A 5,194-nucleotide genomic window follows, 5' to 3' on the forward strand; every position below is an offset into this window, starting at 1 on the left:
ATGGCTTGACACGTTGTCCATTCACTGTAAATGAGTTTCCGGTTCTGTCCCACAGGACAATGGCTCTGTATGGCTTGACTTTATCGTGAAGGGTCCTGACCATCTTGATCGTAATTTTCCTGGAAAAAGCTTAAGACGAGTGAAAAGAAGAACTTTATCGTTAGGAGCAAAAGTTCTATGAATAATCTTCTTATCATGATATGCTTTAGTCTTCTCCTTGATGATCTTCGAGTTTCGTAAGCATTGTGTCGGATTTCTTCTAACTCATGAAGTTGAAGTAGTCTTCTTTCTCCAGCTGTTTTCAGATTCATGTTCATCTCCTTGATAGCCCATTGCGCTTTATACTCAAGTTCTACTGGAAGGTGACATGCTTTTCCATAAACTAGGTTAAATGGTGTTGTTCCTAATGGCGTCTTGAATGCTGTTCGATATGCCCATAATGCATCGTCAAGCTTGGTAGACCAATCCTTGCGATGAACTGCAATTGTTTTCTGCAAAATCCACTTGATTTCTCTGTTTGAGATTTCTACTTGACCGCTGGTTTGGGGATGGTATGGAGAAGCAACTTTATGTGTAACTCCATTCTTTCTAAGAAGGTTTTCGAAGACTCTGTTGATGAAATGCGATCCTCCGTCGCTTATCACAATTCTAGGAACTCCAAAACGCGGGAATATAACAGATTTAAACAGCTTCATGACGACTTTCGCATCATTGGTTGGGCTAGCAACTGCTTCTACCCACTTAGAGACGTAGTCTACTGCTACTAAGATGTATTGGTTGCCAAAACAAGTCGGAAATGGTCCCATAAAATCTATTCCCCAGACATCAAAAATTTCGACTTCGAGAATAAAATTTTGAGGCATCTCATTCCTTTTGCTTATGTTGCCCATCCTTTGGCATTTATCGCATCGCAATATATAAGCTTGAGTATCTTTGAACAAAGTAGGCCACCAGAAACCTGTTTGTAAGATCTTTGAAGCGGTTTTGAAGGTTGCGAAATGTCCTGCGTAAGACAAGCTATGGCATCCGAATAAAATTCCTTCCATCTCTTCTTCAGCCACGCATCTTCGGAATAACCCATCAGCACATCTCTTGTAGAGATAGGGTTCATCCCAAAAATAATGTCTTACGTCTTTCAGAAACTTTTTCTTCCTATAACCAAAGAATTGTGGTGGTTCTACATCAGCTGCTAGGTAATTCGCTATGTGCCTAAACCATGGGGTGTAGAAAGCATCTGCTTGTCGCATGAGTTGATTTGGTGGTGTGGTATTGGCATTGGTGGGGGTAGTATCTATTGCATAGATGTTTTCTTCAGGCAAACTGTCATTTAAAGGCAATCTTTCTTCAACTCGAATTCGTGAAAGATGGTCTGCAACTCCATTATCTGCGCCTTTCCGATCTCGAATCTCAATATCGAATTCTTGGAGTAAGAGGATCCATCTTATCAATCTCGGTTTAGCGTCTTTCTTAGACATTAAATACTTGATTGCAGCATGATCAGTATTAACTATGACCTTAGATCCTACGAGATAAGAACGGAATTTCTCAAATGCAAATACGACAGCTAGAAGTTCTTTCTCTGTTGTTGCATAATTGCATTGAGCTTCGTCTATAGTTCTGCTTGCGTAATAGATTACGTGCAGTTTCTTATCTTTTCATTGGCCAAGCACTGCTCCGACTGCATAGTCACTTGCATCGCACATGATTTCGAATGAAAGTTCCCAATCGGGTGCTTGCACGACTGGAGCGGAGACAAGGGCTTCTTTGATCTTATGAAACGCGGCTAAGCACTCATCATCGAACTCGAAGTTCGTTTCCTTGCAAAGCAAACGCGTAAGAGGTCTAGCTATTTGAGAAAAATCTTTTATGAAGTGCCTATAGAATCCTGCGTGTCCTAAGAAACTACGGATGCCTTTTACGTTTGTGGGAGGTTGTAGGCTGGTCATGACTTCGATTTTAGCTTTGTCAACGTCAATTCCTTTTCTCGAAATTCTGTGCCCAAGCACGATTCCGTCTCGTACCATGAAGTGACATTTTTCCCAATTTAATACTAAGTGCTTATCTTCACATCTTTGCAGAACTTTACCAAGGTTGGCTAGGTATTTTTTCAAAAGAAGATCCATAGACGGAGAAATCATCCATGAATACTTCCATGAAATCTTCAATAAAGTCTGTGAAGATCGACATCATGCACCGCTGGAAGGTAGCAGGTGCATTACACAATCCAAAAGGCATATGTCAGTAAGCTAACGTGCCATATGGACAAGTGAATGTCGTTTTTTCTTGATCCTCCGGGGGAATAGGAATTTGGAAAAATCTGGAGTATCCATCAAGGAAGCAATAGTAGGGGTGATTAGCTAAACTTTCTAGCATTTTATCTATGAAGGGAAGTGGAAAATGATCTTTCCTAGTTGCTGCGTTCAGTTTCCGGTAATCGATGCACATACGATGTCTAGTTACTGTTCTTGTAGCGATCATTTCATCTTTATCGTTTTTAATGATAGTGACTCCTCCTTTCTTAGGGACAACATGAACTGGGCTAACCCAAGTGCTATCTGAGATAGAAAAGATTATTCTAGCTTCTAAAAGCTTCATAATCTTCTTCTTGACAACATCCATGAGATTAGGGTTCAGTCTCATTTGACTTTCGATTGAGTTTTTAGCATTATCCTCTAGTTTAATCTTGTGCATACAAAGATCTGGAGAGATTCCAGGTATGTCATCAAGTGAATATCCTAAGGCTTTTCTATGCTTTCTCAGCTCAGTCAACAGCATTGTGGTTTCTTCTTCCGTCAAACCAGAGTTTATTTTGACAGGATAAGTAGAATTTGGTCCAAGGAAAGCGTACTAAAGTCCGACCGGAAGAGGTTTAAGCTCGACTTTAGGGGCTTTAAGCTCGCTCCAAGGATCATTAATTGCTGCATCATTGTCTTTAGGAGGTGTAGGAATGTTTGTTTGGTCCTTAAGATCTAGATAGTGTAGAGGTTTCCTATAAGTTTCGGATTTATCAAGCATACGTGCGCACTCACTCGAAATTTCTTCAAGGAAATTGCATTCATCTTTTGCGGGTGAAAGCATGACACTTAAAGGGTCGTCTAGAAGCAGATCTTCATAGACTTCCTCAATAATTCCGTCTAACTCATCAACCCAACAAATTTTGCCATCCAGAGTCGGTTTATCGAAACTTTTGTTCATGTCAAACTGCATAACTAGACCAGCTAGATGAAGGTCAATTTTTCCTTCAGGAACATTGATTATGGCTCCGGCTCTAGATAAGAATGGTCATCCAAGAATAAGTGGATCCTTAGGTTCTCGTTCGAGTTCTAGAACTATGAAATCAGTTGGTATGGAACATTTTTTTATTTCTACGAGAACATCAATTAAGATACCTACGGGTTGTCTAACAGAACGATCAGCTAATACTAAAGAAATTTTAGTGGGCTGGAAAGTGTGGTGTCCTAAATGTTTTGCTACTGAAAGAGGCATCATGTTTATGCTAGATCCTAAATCACAGAAAGCACGCTCAAAAGCTACATCATTGATGGTGCAGGAAAGTACGAAGTTTCCAGGATCGTTTTTCTTTTCAGGGATTCGGCTTTGCAGGATAGAACTACATTCATGGGTTATCATCATAACGCCTTCTTCAAGAGTTAAAGAATTTGTTAGAATACTCTTCATGTATTTTCTTAAAACGGGAATCATAGCACAAGCTTCTACGAAAGGTAATCTCACATTTAATTGATCGATCAACTCTTTCAGCTTAGCTTTTTTTTATCTCTTTCTTAGGGGCTCTTAAGACTCTAGGATATGGAGGTTTAGGTTTATAGACACGAGTTGGTGGAGGTGGGATTGGGTCTTCTCCGAGAATTTCCCGGGACGTATCTTCTCTTACTTCTTCTCCATCCTTATCTCCTACCACTTCTTTTTCAACATCTTCAATCGTGATTCTTTCTCTTTCTTTCTCATTTTCCTTACCCTTTTCCTCAACTTCGGGATCTTTAGGAAGTTCAGGATCTTTGTAAGCTAATCCACTCCTAAGTGTGATAGCTTTCACATGATCGGAGGGATCCGCCTCACTTGAGCTTTCGAAAGATTTTTCACTTGGCTCCTCCTCAGAATTTTCTAAGTTTTTAGAATTAGTTTTGATCATCAGGCTAAGGAGGGTGGAAAATTTTTCATTGAAATCCTCTTGCATCGTTTTTAGCTCAGATCTAAGATCACTAATCTCTTGAGACCTAGATTTTTCAAGCTCTAGAATTCTTTTGTTTAGGTTTTCAGGTTCAGAAGAGGGAAAACTAGGATATGAACCAGGATTAGATTGAATAGCCAAGATTGGTTCGGAAGGTGATTTCCAGGCAAATTCGGAAGACAGTTTCCCGCGGTCAGAAGGCTCGCGACCGCGGTGAACCAGGTCTTGGCTGCGGTCAGCATCATCATGACCGCGGTGAAAGCTTGGTTTGCCGCAGTCCGGATGAATGGACCCGCGGTGATCAGAAACGAATGGAAAATCTTGGATTTGATAAACTCCTGCAGTGTTCATCATCTCTTGATCATAAGAATCCATTGGGTTGTCCCAACTGTCAAAGTTACACGTATTGTGTACCTTTTTTGGTTGTTGTAATCCAAGATGACTCATTATGTGATGGAGACACTTTATAACTTCCGAGATCTCTTTTTTCTTCTCAGGAAGTGCAGAATTACCAAAGGTTGCTTGATTACGGATGCTGTTTGCAAAATTTTTGATGAAAACGTGAGCATCTTCTACAGATCTAGTTGAGAAGTCTCCATTATTTGCTGTATCGAAAGAGTTTCGTAACTGATATGATCGTGACAAGCTCAGAGGAGGAGGAACCAGAGATAGTTGGAAGGATCACTCGTTCCAGAGCTAGGGAGATGGCTAAGGAGGCTCACGCTCTCATTGCCGCAGAGGACAGCGATCAACTGGAGGCTGAAGCTCACATCTTCAACATCTCTATCTTGAAGAACGAAGAACCCGGTAACAATGACTAGGTAACTTAGGTGATGATTCTGTACTCTTTTCCTTGGTGAGGATTTTGGAAGGAAGGAGGTTCTTCTCCAAGGTTTTTAACGAGGCAGAAATCATTGCTACGTCGAGTTACTTAGAAGTTGTTGCTAATGGGTAATAATGTGCCAAGTCACAATGACTTTTGCAGTAGTAGTTTTAGGCGCACCA

The sequence above is a fragment of the Eutrema salsugineum genome, unplaced genomic scaffold (genome assembly GCF_000478725.1).
Source record: "Eutrema salsugineum unplaced genomic scaffold, Eutsalg1_0 scaffold_2, whole genome shotgun sequence".
In the NCBI taxonomy this organism is placed as follows: Eukaryota; Viridiplantae; Streptophyta; class Magnoliopsida; order Brassicales; family Brassicaceae; genus Eutrema; species Eutrema salsugineum.